Here is a 16215-nt window from a genome sequence, read left to right on the forward strand (position 1 = left end):
ACATCTTCTTTATCCAGTCATCTGTCGATGGACATCTTGGCTCTTTCCACAGTTTGGCTATTGTGGACATTGCTGCTATAAACATCGGGGTGCACGTACCCCTTCGGATCCCTACTTTTGTATCTTTGGGGTAAATACCCAGTAGACAAATGCACTATGTTTTTTATAGAAGTTCTGTGTTTAAGTTTCTTGCTCATTTGGCACACGCATTTATGTATTAACAACAACAAAAAGTATTGACAACAAACTGGTTAATGAGTGTCATCAACATAAAGAATATTTGAAGTCCGTCAATGCACAAGAAAGCTTGAAATGCCCTGAATTCTTATGGCTCATATATGAGAGAAAATTAATAAAGGTGTTTATAAGTTTGATAGTGATCCTAAAAATTTATATGGCTTTACCAATAAGGAGCTGTGAGGCTGAAAGTAACTTTTCTGAATTATCAGGAATTAAAAATAAGTACTGATCACCCAGACTTGAGGAAAGACTGATTTATGTTTGTGCCTTATAGAAAATGATATTAATATAAATCATTGTCATATGAGAAGTAATCAAAGAATATGAAGCCCAAAAGAAGTATTTATAGCAGTGTATCAGGTGGTGAATTCACATACTGGTTTCTTATTCTGGATTTTGATTTAGTGATGTTTTGGTAATGTTCCCTTTTTTGTATTTTGTTGTGATTTCTTAATCTAAATAAATGATGATTTTTGTAATCATTTTGTATTTGTAATTTTTTTTTTTCCATAAAGAGTCTAAAGCTGCAGACCTCACAAAACACGGATCCATTTCTTGGTACCACTTAGGGAGTCCCCACTGTGTGCCAGAGATTGTATTAACCAATTTTCATACAATATTTAATTCACCGTCATTGCAAGCCTATGAAATAAACATTATCCCGTCCTAGAAGTACTTCCAGTTTGGAGTTAAATACGTTATCTAGTGAAATATGAACCAGAATGTTTATTTTGGTAAGATTATAAAATAGTGGGGCGCCTGGGTGGCTCAGATGGTTGGGCGTCTGCCTTCGGCTCAGGTCATGATCCCAGGGTTCTGGGATCGAGCCCCGCATCGGGCTCCCTGTCTAGTGGGGAGTCTGCTTCTCCCTCTCCCTCTACTGTTCCCCCTGCTTGTGCTCTCTTGCTCTCTCTGTCAAATAAATAAAATCTTTAAAAAAAAAAAAAAGATTATAAAACAGAAATATTTTCCTTCAGAGCAGAAAGCCTTTCCTACCTCAGAAAATAGCATCATTATGATTGGTCCTTCCCTCTTTGTCCTGTAGTACCTGCCCACCATACTTCAGGGTAACCACTTGTATACTTTGCCTCCCACCAAAACACAGCCCCTACCTGGAGGATGGGCCTTGTCATCTTCCTAGCCTCTTCCTTCAAGAAGTGTTTTCAGAAATGAAATGAAAACAAAAATTGAGAAGTGCTTTGGACGGTAAGAAGAGTAAATTCAAAGGTAACTTTGGGTGGTGAAAAACATCTTTGAAGCTAATCTTCTTGGGAAGTGTGCATATATGAAGAATAATATGTTTATGTGTTTATATGTATGTTTATGGCAGACACAAATACCAGTTATGCAATTAGCCCAAGCAGTTTATATTAAAGGAATTTGAGGAAGACTTTGTTTTTTGAAGTAGATTTGAAAGAGAAATCCATGTCTTTATTTTCAGACTTGGGAATTGAACTTGGTGAGGCTTGTTCCACATTGAGGATATTATGAAGCTCAGTTGAATGATTTCTTGCCTACAATATGTGGTTGCCTAGAACATTCTAGGACTTAAACAGTGCTGGGACAAGAGCGTATCTTGCTTCCTCTGACCTTTTTGCTGGGGCAGTTTGGTATAAAGGAGGCAGGGGGCTTGCGGGGAGGAGAAAGCTTGGACTAGCAGGATTTTGAATCTTGAATCCAACTACCTTTTAGCTTTTCTAACTTGGACGGTTCTGACAGTCTTCTTGTTTGTATAAAATAGTAACAATAGCTACTGTTTATTAACCATCTACTAGTGAGGCACAGACTAATTGCTTTTTATGTATTGCTTAAGAAAGCCGCATTTGTCCCATTTAACACGAGACATAGGTGAAGATACAGAGCAAATAATGTAGCTTATAGTGCACAGCTAGAAGAATGTTCAGGGGAGTAAGGGGTGGGCTTTGCTCTCAGGTGTCCTCCTATACCTTAGTACCTGCTGTGTACAGCCTGTGTTGTGGCCCTGTACAAGATATTTACATTTTAATAAAGGCTTTTATATACCTGAGTGTCTCACATGCAGAAGAAAGGTTGGACTTCCAAAGGCAGCAATTTGGATCGTTGGGGAGATGCTTTGATAACCTGTCTTCTGGTAGAAATAGAAATGTTTCCAGGGGTACCTGGGTGGCTCAGTCACTTAAGGGTCCGACTCTTGGTTTCAGCTCAGGTCATGATCTCGTGGTCATGAGATCGAGCCCGCGTCAGGCTCTGTGCTAAGCTGAGTGTGGAGGCTGCTTGGGATTCTCTCTCTTTTCCCTCTGCTCCTCCCCCCGCCCCCCTAGCTCATGTGCACTTTCTCTCAAAAAACAAACAAACAAATAAATAAGATTAAAAAAAATAGAAATGTTTCCAGACTACTGAAGATGTTTACGGTGGTTGGGAGGGTCCATGAGCATCCCATCATCACAGTAACAATAATGGAACGAATAATCTGGCAGTTCTAAAGTGGTTGTAATTACTGGATTGTCTAAAGGTGCTAACTAGTTTTCTCTCCCTCACAGATACTTAGCTTATCTGGGGGTGGGAGACTCCTGACAAACATAATACCTAACGCTATACACACAAACTTCTCTTTTAGTTTAGGTTTCCAAATTAAAGTATTGGAATTATGTTCATGTGCATTAATTTAAAAATTTGTTTGGACCAATGATAACCTAATGGGACCCAGCTATAAGCACTGTGAATGAAGAGCTGAAATCCTAGTCGCCTGGGTATGTGTAGAGCCTTTCCTGCTGGACGCTTCCCTGGTGTCCTTCACAGAGCGCTTTTCAGGTCCTATTCATCACCAGGCCTTAAACAGCTGGTGCAGGAGTACATCTGGGCTTAAATTGAAGCACCGTTTTTCTTACCTAATCATTCCGCGAAAGTCTCTTGAATGCTAATCCAGCTGCCTGATTGTCAGTACATAGTGTAATTATATAAGTAATGGCAAAAGCAGGGAAATTTGTAAAGACATATTTGTACTTTACTTACCATTAAGTAGACTGAACAGCATGGTAATAAGCATAAATAAGCATAAATTATGCCCATGCTTCTTCAGGTATCAAACATAAAATGAAAGAAATGGGGTATTGAAGTTTCTTTGTAAGCTGAGGACCTATTACAGAAAGCCTTCACCTCAGAAATTCTAGATGAACTTCTCTAGGCCTCTCCTTTCCCCAGCTAATCTCACTTTATTGAGATAACTGACAGGCCGGTGGACTGTAGACTACAATTCCTCTTCAGGGCTCAGCAGATATCTCGCGGGCATTTATTTCATAGGCCCCAAGCAATCTATAAAGAGTTTCAATTTTAGATCTTTACCGAGGAGATCTTTTGGTAGGATATTTCTGATACTAGACATCTGGAGTTTGGCACCAACTCATTGGTTGACAGTGTTTGCTTTAAACTAATAGGTCTCAATGTTCTGCCTGAGCTGGAAACTCCCTTTTGTATGTTGGCCTCACTTCAGCACTGAGCACTTTCAGGGACCCACACCAAAATATTTGTTTGAAATATGGGAACACCAGACAAGAAATTTGGTTAAGGGAAGTTTTATGGACATTTCACATCAGATGTTAGAATAAAGAAATAATACTTTGTCAAAACCTGGAAAAATAATGGCACCTTAAGTGTTAATGTATTACATTGTAAAGTAATGAGAATTCTTATCTGTGGCCTGCGGCAATCAGTCTTACTGATTTATAAGTGCCTGTATGGCACAGCAGTTTTCAACATGAGGTGTCATCAGAATCACATGGGTGAACCTGGAAAAAGTAAGGATAGCTGCCTGGCTCCACCCCCAGAGCTTCTGATGTGATTGATGTGGGGCGATCTGGGTCTGAGCACCTGTCAAAGTTGATTCTAATTTGTTGTCAGAGTTGGGAACCCGCTGGTTTACACAAATGGAATAACTAGCATTGCAAAGATTGTGGATTTTCTTTTTTTAAAGGAATAACACTTTTAAAGGGGTGTGACCTTTTTGGGTTTCAGTTCAATAAGTGTAATTTTTAGTTTTACTGGAGGCAAGCATTTAATGTAGAACAGTTTTGAAGACATGACACTATCTCAGGTGTGGGGTTCGAGCAGAAATGCCCAAACTGGGAAACCTGTCTTCTAAACTTCTCAGACTTGATGCCCGCAGGACACAGTGTATGAACAAAGTGACCAAATTCAGTCTAATTGGGAGTGGTCCTCACCACTCTGGCAAACTAGAGGGAGCCCTGGCTTTGCTTACGAAGGCAGCTTCCACTCACCTGCAGCCCAGTGTTGTCAGGTTGGAGTGCAGGCAGTTGGCAGATCCTTGTCCTTATTTGGGAGAGAGAAGCTAGGAACTAAGATTTTTACGTGAAATCTCTCTTCTTATACTAGTTTGCAACCAGTATAGATGGTTTTAAAACACTGTGCAGGAAAACTATTCCACTCCTGCTAATCACTGTATTTAATAAGATACTGATGATAGGCGTGTGTTTTAATGGAGTATGTATAGATGCTGAGATGCACAGTAAATGTTGAAGACCGTTGTTTCCAGCAAAAAAGCTATACAACCTACAGAAGGTGTAATGGAAAGAATAGTAGCTTATAATTTTGTTTTGTTTTTAAATTTCCATTTCTTTTCAGGAAATGGTTAACTAATTTTTAAAAAATGAAAACTTTGTGATTTCAAATTTTTCTTTTATACTATACAAAATTCTAAAAAATGAACTTAATCCTGAAAGTATATTAGGATCATTATTGGGTGCATTTTCTCCCGCTGAGGAAAAAAGCAGGACCACTCACTCTGTCCTGCGAGTTTTCATCACGGCAAAAAGATGATTTCGAGCAGATGAATTTGAGCACTGTATCACAGAAAAGCCAGGAGGAAACTTAGAGGTGATCTAGTCCAACTAGCTAATTCCGTAGATGAAGAAGCCGAGGAAGTTAAAGTCATGAGTGGGCAAGAGTGCTTGGCCAAGAGGAGCCGAGAGAACAACAGTAGAACAGTGGTCCAGCCTGTGGTTACGGGAGCCAGCTTACCTCCCTTGGGATCCTGGCTTTGTTCCTTCTGTCAAATATAAAACCTCTCTGTGCCTTAATTTTTTTTAAAAAAATCTTTAAAATGGGAATAATGGTATATATCTCAAGGTGTGGTGAGACGCATTTATTTGGTATGTTAGCTGTTGGAACTCTGGTGAATTCTGAAAAAAAGGAAGCTCTCCAGCGAGCCCCCTTCCTTGCCTTCTGGAGGAAGCTGTGTGGGAGGCTTTCCTGTGGAGTGAGTAGCGGTATGGCCCTGAACCCTGCTGGCTATGTGACCTTGGCCAAGGTTATTTAACTCATCTGGACCTCAACTTCTGTCGGATGAAGATGGTGTTTATCTCAGAGTGTTGTTATGAGGATTAAATAAAAACATGCATAGGAAGGGCCTGGCAGCTAAGGAAGCATCCTGTAAATATTAATGCTAATATTATCGTACCATCTTCTTGTGTCCATGATGCTGCTGCTGGTGCCATATTCTGCAGATTCTTCTCTCTTCGTTATGTTTCCATAATATGATGGAAGAAGAAGAATCAAACTGACATTACACATTTCTGTTTTTTGTTAAGCATTTTTACTGGGAGATATTTGATGAAATTTGATTTCCCTGGTAGAGTTTTGGTTCGTATTTGTGTAAGTCATACTGAGCGGTCATAGGAATCCATGAGCTGTTAAAACATTCCACACACAAATTCTTGCTGTTTCGAAATATACCAGCCTTAATTTAGGATTGTTTATCCAGATTTAAGTTTTTGAGATGTTAGATCATGTGATTAGAAAAATGACTTCCATATTTGATAAATACAATTTTCTGTTTGGGAGAAAAGGCATTTTAAGAGTCTAGAGAGGTTTATTAAACTATATAAACAGAAAACATAGTTTTTTCATGTTGCACCAAGCAATGGAAAAACAGGAGATGATTTTGTATGTATTGTTTGTAAAGGTTTATTGTGAGTCATTCGAGAGGATTTGTGGGGCTTTTATGAAGCAGTCCAAGAACATGACTATAGGAATCTAACCAAATGCCATGCTCTCCTGGCTAAGTGGCTGTGCATCTCTTTAATAACAGTCCTTGAAATGTCACATACTGAAATGCTGGAAGCTTCTCTGGGAAGTTCCAGGATAGGCCTTGTTTTAGAAGGTCGAGTGGCAATAGTTGAGTTGTGTACTGATGGCAGAGAATATTTAACTTCTTTGTTTCTGAATGGTATTTGACAATGACTGAAATAATTTTCAGTCCTACAGAATATACTGCCAGTGGTTTTCCCCCTTAAAGAGTGCACTAAGATCTGATATAGTTAACCAGCTGGTCCAGGCTTATGTGACTTCTTTGTAGTTGAATAAGAAAATGGTTTCCAACTCTATCGTTGAGGGTCCCTTTAGTTATTTTTTCTCCCTCCCCATGGATTCTATGCATTGAAAGATTTTTGTCCAACAATCTAATTTAATAAGTAAATGCTTTCTTTTTCCCTTTTTTTTTTTTTCATGCAGCGACTTCTAAAACTCCCGTTTATATATTTAGTAAGTATTTATTGAGCGCGAGCTATGCGGACACTCTCCAGGAGCTGGGGTATTGTAGTGAACCACACACAGTCCGTGCTCATGGGAGCAGCAAGAAAAAAACACAAATCCATAAGATAACTTCCAAGTCATAAGGCTGTGACGAGAAGACAGAGGTTGGGAGGCCTGTTTGAGAGGTCTGGAATGGCCTCTGAGAGGAAGCCATCTCGGAAGGGACCTGAACGAAGTAGGGACATGAAGGAGCCATTCGGGTCTCAAGGGGGACGAGTGTTCCAGGCAGGAGGACCAGCAAGGACAAAGGGTCAGAGCAGGAGTGTCTGGTATGTTTGAGGAGCAGCAAAGAGGCTGGTGTGGTGGGAGAAGATGGAGAAAGGGGGAAGTGGTTGAGGATAGGATGGGAGCCATCGTCAGGACCTCCAATGGAGCCCTGTGTGTCAGCCAGTGTCACCAAATAGAGTTAAAATAATTCCAGCCACGGGGCGCTTGGCTGCCTCAGTCTGTGGAACATGCAGCTCTTGATCTTGGGATCATGAGTTTGAGCCGCACATTGGGGAGTAGATCGTACTTAAAATAAAATTTTAAAAAATCTTAAAAAAAATTAATTCCAACCTTAACAATGATGTGGAATGTTGTTCAGGTTTATTATGGTTATAGTTTCCACTATGCTTTCTGTAACATTCAAGTCACTCAAGGACTCCATTACCCCCTGCAAAGCCACGTAGAGATCTGGGAAACTAACTGGCCTCTAGATCTCCTCAAATCTAGTTCACTTTTTGTTCAATCCTAAAAATCCCATTAATATTTCAAGATCTAGGGGCACCTGGGTGGCTCAGTCATTAAGCGTCTGCCTTCTGTTCAGGTCATGATCCCAGGATCCTGGGGTCGAGCCCTGCATCGGGCTCCCTGCTCCGCGGGAAGCCTGCTTCTCCCTCTCCTACTCCCCCTGCTTGTGTTCCCTCTCTCGCTCTGTCTCTCTCTCTGTCAGATAAATAAATAAAATCTTTAAAAAAAAATTTCAAAATCTATAGTGAAATAAAAATTTTTGACTAAAGTCATTCATTTGACTAACGTAACTCATGTAGTGTTTGCTGTTTTATTTTGGAGTGGAGTAAAACAAGGATTATCAATAATCATGATGCATTAAACAATAATGTTTGGTACCTGTCCTAACCTGTGACCTATGGATTTCTTTAAAAAATTCTTTTAGGAGCTTCTTGAAATCTTGCTAGACTTTAGTGATGGGAGTATTGGCAGAACCGGGGGCGGGGGTAGGCTGTGGGGAGAAGAGAGGAGAGAATGGTCTTGGCAGTAGTAACCTGAAACATATTGACAGAAGGATAGAAAAATTACTGAGGGAGATTATAGGGACCATGAGCCTAAAGATACTATTTCACCATCAGTACCCTTTTTATTCTGAAATTTTAGTATTTTATGTATCTCTTCCATGAAAAATAGATCCTGGTTTCTCTTCCACATCTGTATCATATGGGGAGACATTAGCATAAACATTTCCCTGTCAAAATGAGCTTTTGTATTTATTGAGGGTATGTGAACCTGTTCTCTACATTTTTTTTTTAAGATTTTATTTATTTATTTGAGAGAGAGAGAGCATGAGCAGAGGGGAGGGCAGAGGAAGAGGGAGAAGCGGGCTCCCCGCCGAGCAGGGAACCAGACACGGGGCTCCATCCCAGGACCCTGAGATCATGACCTGAGCTGAAGGCAGACACTTAACCGACTGAGCCACCCAGGCGCCCCTGTTCTCTACATTCTAACCTGCCAGAATCTTTTTTCAAGTAATTGAGAAATGGCGTGTTTTGGGTGACAGGATGCCTGTGCAGTCCAAGGGAATAATCACACAGTATGCTTTACCCAGAAATACATAGATTTGTACCTGTAATTTAGCCTTTCCAGTTGATATAAAATGATGATGCCATTAGTCAGCTACTGCCACAGTAATATAGCCCAAAACTCACTGGCTCTCAACAGTAAGCAATTACTCCTATGCTCACTGGTCTGCAGGGTGATTCAGCTGGGCGGCTCTGCTTCAGGCTGCCGGTCAACTGATCCTATGCAGGCTGGCACAAGTCAGTGGACATGTGTTCATTTTGGGACCAGGCTGAAGGGCCAACAGCTACTAGGGGCATGCTTTTCTCCTGGCAGACCACGGGAGCACAAATGCTGCACCACACCATGGAAGCTCATTTAAAGGCCTCTATTCATGTCATGGCCGTAACGTTCCTTTAGCCACATCAAGTCATGTGGCCAAGCACAGAATTGATAGAGCAAGGGAGGGGGAGAGATGTGAGCAGACAGTAAGCCATTATCACAGATACTGTTTAATAGAAAAAGTCCAAAAGGATTTGAAATTTAATACAGAAATATAAATTTCCCCTAAAATGATTATAATACTGTGTAAACATGAGATTGCTGTCCCTACACCTTCCTAGAGAATGTGGGAGGCATACATTGGGACTCCCCAATAAGGAATGAAGAAGTGTTTCACACAGGGAAATTAAGACTTAAAGTAGAAGTAGGGGCACCTGGCTGGCTCAGTTGATAGAGCATGTGACTCTTAATCTCAGGGTTGTAAGTTCAAGCCCCACATTGGGTGTGGAGCCTACTTAAAAAAATTTTTTAAAAAGAAATTAAAAAAAAAAAGCAAAAGCAGTTAAAATTATTTCTCCTTAGTCACAGAAAAGAGGGGAATCGCCTTCTCTGGTTAGGGATGAACCTTTTCCATTCTGAGGTTATGTAAGAATTCAAAGACTTCGGGCTCCTGGGTGGCTCAGTTGGTTAAGCGACTGCCTTCGGCTCAGGTCATGATCCTGGAGTCCCTGGATCGAGTCCCGCATCGGGCTCCCTGCTCGGCAGGGGGCCTGCTTCTCCCTCTCACCCTCCCCCCTCTCATGTGCTCTCTCTCTCTCTCTCATTCTCTCTGGCTCAAATAAATAAATAAAATCTTAAAAAAAAAAAAAAAAGAATTCAAAGACTTCAGGGTGCCTGGGTGGCTCAGTTGGTTAAGTGTCCAACTCTTGGTTTCGGTTCAGGTGATGATCTCAGGACCATGAGATTGAGCCTTGTGTGGGGCTCTGTGCTGTGCGTGAAGCCTGCTTAAGATTCTCTCTGTCCCTCTCCCTCTGTCTCTAAAAAAAAAAAAAAAAAAGGAAAGAAAGAAAGAATCCAAACACTTTAATTTGGGTAGCTTCATGTGCCTGTCTTCTAAGTTCCTGACCTGTTGACAAGGCTGAGAAGGTTGGGTACCCTAACTATGATGCCCTTTTCCAGCACAGAGAGCTTCAGAGAAGCTTTGGCACTGCCTTATGGGCAGAATCTTATGACCCTTCTCTTCCCCCAGTTCTGAGCCAGCATCCCAGAGGATGGGACAGGGCTGACCTGCCAGTCCGAAACCTCCTTTCCCTCCATTCTACATCACACCTTCTGGTGGCTGAGGGAGTGGTCACTGGGATCACACACCCCAGGTTCTGGGTGGGCTGCTCTGTGACTTTGGGCAACTTACTAAAGTATAATTTTCTTATTTACAAAATGAGAAATGTGATGTCCACGATATAGGGCTGTTACGAGGGTTCAGTAAGTGCTGAGCCCTAGTGTGTCTGGCACATGTGAAACATTTAATAAATAATGAGCTGATGCTATAATGCTTTATTATTATGTGGTGTAACAGGTACTACAGACAATGTTCTGTTATTGTTCTTTCAGTATGTCTGTGTCTCCTCACTAGATTGGGAGCCTCCAAAAGGCATGATTCATGGCTCTGTGTTTCATCTCTGTGTCCCCATTATGCAATAGCACTAAGTTTATGATGTAGGAACGTAAACTGATATCCACTGAATTGTATCCAGACAAGTATCCTCTACCATGAAGCCTTCAGCTCCAAGGACCAGATTAGATTATTCCTAAAAACAGAGTTAGTCATTTTTTTTCCCCACTTCCACATTTTGCCTGGAAATACAGACTTTTGAAGCCATAGGAATTTAAAATCTTTGAGTTAGTTCCATGCTTTGCCTTTAATCAGACACTTTCTACACACTCAAGGAAGCTATGCCTTTGTTGTATCAGAGGAGTTGAAAACAGTATGCAGGCTGATCTTCATGGTGTATCTACAAGACTTAAAGGGCATATAAAAAATATTTTGTTCTCATGGTCTAACTCCTGTCCTAACCCGTGAGTTGGCTCTCAGATTGTGTCTGTGATTTTTATCATCAGCTTGTTCAAAAGTATTATAAATTTTCAGCTCAGTCATTTCTCCCAAGGAGTGGATATACCAGGATAAAAGACTCAGCTATCATAACAAACAGGCCCAACATTACATAGATGAAAGGTCCAGGAAATTTCTCTTTCCCATAAGGATCCAGGGTAGTGAGGCAGGCTACTCAGCTCCATGTCATTCCATCTAATGTCTGTTCTCCCAAAGTCTACTCTTCTTCTATATGGTACAAGCTGCGTTCCCTAGGGTCCTTCCCTGAGGATGAAACTTTGTATTCATTTTGGGAGAAAGGTAAAGAATGTGGAGGATTGCACATGTAATGTGCTGTGGCCAAGGCCTTCAGGGGTAACCTGTCATTCCACCCTGTTGCATCGGTGAGAACCTAATTGCTTGGCCACTTGTAGCTGCAGAGGCCCTGCCACATGTAGCCCCCAGTGAGGCCTAATGAGAATTTTTTACCGTGGAGTATGGGCGGGCCTGATTTGGGTGGACAGCTGACAGGTTCCCACCCTGGATGGACAAGTAAGTTTGTTTTTGAGAATTTTGCTTTTATTGATTAGCTAATATATATTCTAGTAGTCAAATGGGGAAAGAGTGGGTGGTTATAATAATAATAGGATTTACAATATATTGAGCTCCAACTATAGGACTACTGAGTCCACCTAAGGACTGTGAAACACAATTGAATGTATTCTCTCATTTGACTCTCTCAAGAAGGCCGTGAGGGAGGTGCTATTGTTATCTGTAGTTGTAGGTCAAGACACTGAACCTTAAGGAGGGTAAGTAACTGTCTAGATTACACAGCCAGGCCTGCTTAACTCCAAAGCCTTCACCATACTGCCCTGGGAATGGTGGGGTCCTTAGGAATAAAGGATAGCTATAGACTGCTTCTGATTCTGGCTAGTCGCTAGCCAAGGCTATTGGGAAAAGCGGTGGGTTCTCTGGAAGTATTACCCTCTGTTAGGGATTTCACAGGACTTTCTGCTTTGTACACGGGCCATGGTGAACATCACGATTCTCTGTGAAGGTCAAGCGCACTGCTTTCTGCATTCTGTTTCTGCATGTCACCCATGACCCCTCATTCCTATGACAGCGGTAAAGCCCCATTAGCACACACGTTCTGTACTTCCTTGATAATGAGGAGCACCTGGGAACATGGCACAAGAGGGGTCAGTAGTTGAGATTGGAGTTCTAGTGTGACTTTGACATCAACCTTGAGTCTCCATTTCTTGGGGAGTAAAATATTTGTATGGAGCTTAATCACTGGTTTTCCAGGAGCGCTTCTTGGGGCTCTAGGATTTCTATAGAACTACATAGTAGTTTTAATCCCCTTCATACAGAGACTTGGGGTGTTCTTTTCTTAGATTAAAAGATTTTTCAAGTTTAAAAGAAGTGAAAACCAAAATGCCAGTTACAGTGACAGTGGCTAATATACGTTGAGTGCCTAGTGTACTAGGCGTTACTATGGTTCTGAGTCCTTCACACAAATTAATTCACCTATAGGGCACACCCATTACTATTCCCAGTTCACAGATGGAAGAGATGAGCTACCGCGTAGTTAGATAATTGCCCTCTGTCACTCACTGAAAGCAACCAGAGTTCAAACTTGGGCTTTGAGATCTAGAGCTACACGACAGTGGGAATGGATGCTTTCTGAGGTTCCCTTTAGGTCTAAAGATGCTGTGGTTCATGCCTCTTGCCGCATACAGACAGCTCAAGAATTTCTCTTCTCCAAGGAAGACTCCTAAACAGCTCAGTACCTCCCTCTTCACTTGATCTTAGCCAAAAGGCCAAGAAGCGATACTACCTCCCTCTTGACAGAAGCCGAGTGTGAGTCAGAAAGGTCCGTATCTTGTTGATAATTTCCGAAATCCTGTAGTCTGCTCCTCACCACCTGATGCAGCATGAGGTTCTGTTACACTGGAGTTTCTGACCGTGGAGCTGCTTTGATAAATACACGAAAGACTTCCTAAAACACAGCTGGTCCTGGGGGGTGGCCATAAAGGAGGCCACCTTCTCATGAGATGCTTTTGGTATGCAAGGAATGGCCTCCTGGGATGGATCGAAAATGATGCTTTGTGGCTGACAGTGCTATGAAGGGCATCTTAGAATCACGGAACTTGACAGCAGGAGGAGCCTTTGAGGACACGTAAGCCAACAGCCTCCTCTCGCTCAGCCAGTGTACCTGCGCTGCCCCACGTGCTGCACACACAGCGGGGCACACAGCCTCGACTCTCGTGGAGCCTGCGTTCTAGATGGGGACCCAGATAAGCAGCAGCAACAAAACGTGTCCTGTATGCTGGAAAGGACAGTAAAGCAGCACGAGGGCATAGGGGGCACCTGGCTGGCTCAGTCAGTTAAGCGACTGCCTTCGGCTCAGGTCATGATCTCAGCGTCCTGGGATCGAGCCCCGCATCGGTTTCTGCTCCGCGAGGAGCCTGCTGCTCCCTCTGCCTGCTGCTCCCTCTGCCTGCTGCTCTGCCTACTTGTGCTCTCTCTCTGTCTCTGTGTCGAGTAAATAAATAAAATCTTAAAAAAAAAAAAAAAAAGAATGAGGGGGTAGAGAATGACAGTGGGGGTTCAGTCTCTGTTACATTTTAGATGAGGTATTTATGTAAATCAGTGTTTCTCAACCCCTTATTCATTAAGCCCCTCCCCAGGAACTGTTGTAGACATTGTTTCCTATCCGTCCTCCACCCATGGAAATTTTCATACTACAGATGTACTGGGAGGTTTTGGGCTGTATACATACCTGTGCTTTGTGTATAAAGAGAGAAAGGGATTCCACTGCCCCACCCCAGTTTTCACCACCTTGGGGGCAGTATCATCCATCTCTGTTAAGTTCTTTTTGCTCTTATGAACAAAACTGAAGTAGCTGCTTTTAAAAGATCACAGTCTAAGGGAAAAGAACTTTTAAATCCCCAGTATAATTATGTATGTTTTTATGGATGAGGAATATCAGGGCTAAAAATTGGGTAAAAATTATAAAAACTGTTTAGGCCTTAGGAGTGAAGTCTGGCCCACTAGACTCTAGTTTGCATGCAGTATCCAGGATAACAGGCTCTGTATACATTGGGACGGGTGACATGGGCTCCCAAGGCTCACCACCCCCACCCCTGCCCGCCACCCTTGATGGGCTCCTTATCTTTCAGGTATCATCCGCTCAGAGGCTTCCCCTCTACCTCAGCCAACCGAGCAGCCTGCGCTCCCTCCTCATGCTAGCACGTTACCCAATTATACTCTACCTAGGCATGGCCTCTATTGGAATCCTATTACTTATGTATTTGTTCATCTATTCTCTGTCTCCCCCATCAGGATGTGAGCTCCCTGAAGCAGAGACTCAGTCAATGCACTGTTGTTTCCTGGGCCCAGAGCCCAGGTTGGTACACTGAGATGCTCTGACCAACTGACTGGCTGTCAGCCATTAGTGGAGAGCCAAAATGAGGAACCAGGTTCCCTGACATCTCTTTGAATGCTCGACGTCACTAGGCCTGACTCCGAGTCCACGTCAGACTGAATGCTGAGCTGCAATCAGTGGTAGGGCCGCATGTACAGAGGACCAACTGGGAGGTATAATAGGATCGGAGTAAACCAATGGTGAGGGGACCTGCAAGCAAAACCGGCTTTCAGAATCCCCTACAAGACATCATCTTGATCCTGTGATTGTTGCTCCTTTAGAGCTGAGAATTCTCTGTCTCGGAGTTGTGCACTGTACTGATGTGGCTCTTATCTTTATTTAGTTGTGCAAATAGGGTCTAATTTGGGGCCACCTGACCACAGTAGCTTAGGTAAAAGAATTCTGGATTTAGCTTGTTGCTCTTCTGCAGTGACCCAGGATGTTCATGCCAACTGAGATTCCTACCATTCTCTTCGTCTTTACCTCATGGTCCCAGAGCTCTTAGTTAAGGCTCCCTGATTTCCAGGCTTAGAGGAAGGCCAAAAGGGCTTTCTGGGAAGCCCTATGCTATGCCTACATTACACTGGCCAACAGTGGGAGGTAGCCTATTGACCTGGATGGGGAGGGAGAGGCTTGTTTGCCTATTTACCTCCTCTTGGTCCCTCATGAGCTATGGTTTTGGGGAGAGGCCTGGGCAGTGTTAGGAAATGTGTGTGTGTGTGTGTGCATGCACGCGCACACACGTGCACACATGTTCATTGTGGCCTTTCTCCTAGGCCCAGGGTTCCCACTCCCATCTAAGCTTGGGGAGGCTAAGAAGTGTGATCCTTCTGCAGGATCCATTGTCCAGGGTTCAGTTATGAAGTAATGAGAGAGTAGACATCAGGCAGTCTCTTTTGCAGCCATCAAGATCCATGTTGACCCCTGTTCATTCTGCCGCCTTAGAAGGTTAGCAAGAAACACGGAATTGAAGCTTACATCAGGGATTTCAAAAAAAAGGACTCTTCCATTTCTTTAACTTTTTGTTCATTTTCAGCAGTCCTAATATCTCAGACTATCTCACACCAAAATGTGATTTTATATATGAAGCTGCGTGGTTTAGAGTTACACGCTAAGCTTTCTTAACAGGGACCCTGAAATGCCATTGCTCAAAGGGGGTAGAAGCTTCTTTCTGTGTTGTTAACAGAAGTAGACTGTGGTTTGGGTGGATAATACCTCTACTCCATGAGGCTCTTTGAGGATAGCTTCCTTCTCTGCTGTTGCTCCATCATCCTCTAGGGCATGGTTGGTAAATTATGGCCCATGGGCCAAATTTGGCCTGTACTCTGTTTTTGTGTGGCTCACATACTAAGAATGGTTTTTGCATTTTTAAATGGTTGGAAAAAACGTTTTCTAACATGTGAAAATTATATGCAACTCAAATTTTATGTCCATAAATAAAGTTTTATTGGAACACAGCCATACTCATTTATTTTCATCTTGTTTGTGGTTGCGTTTGTGCTACAATGGCAGAGTTGAATAGTTGCGACAGAGACCATATGGCCCGCAAAGCCAGAAAATGTGCTGTCTGACCCTTTACAGAAGTTTGCCCACCTTTGCTTTAGAGTATGGTCCTAGAGTCTAGGTTGAGGCTGGCCTCCTCTCGCCTTGTCTACTCTTCAGCCTAGGGAGAGAGGGACTTGTCATCATTGGGTACACTCGCTGCAGGGAGGTGGAGAAACGTAGTTTGCAAACGGACAACCATTTGCCCAGTGACAGCTCTGGAGTTTCGATTGTTAAGAGGAAGGAGAGTATGGATGTTGGGGTACATTTAGCAGAT

General features: G+C 42.7%; 1 protein-coding gene across 2 annotated transcripts in view; it reads left to right on the forward strand.

The window, feature by feature from the left end:
* JAZF1 (JAZF zinc finger 1) overlaps positions 1 to 16215 on the forward strand; it is a 315518-nt gene that overhangs the window by 1093 nt on the left and 298210 nt on the right. The gene's annotated exons all lie outside the window — the stretch shown is intronic.

The sequence above is a fragment of the Leptonychotes weddellii genome, chromosome 12 (genome assembly GCF_054177405.1).
Source record: "Leptonychotes weddellii isolate Sample4059 chromosome 12, ASM5417740v2, whole genome shotgun sequence".
In the NCBI taxonomy this organism is placed as follows: Eukaryota; Metazoa; Chordata; class Mammalia; order Carnivora; family Phocidae; genus Leptonychotes; species Leptonychotes weddellii.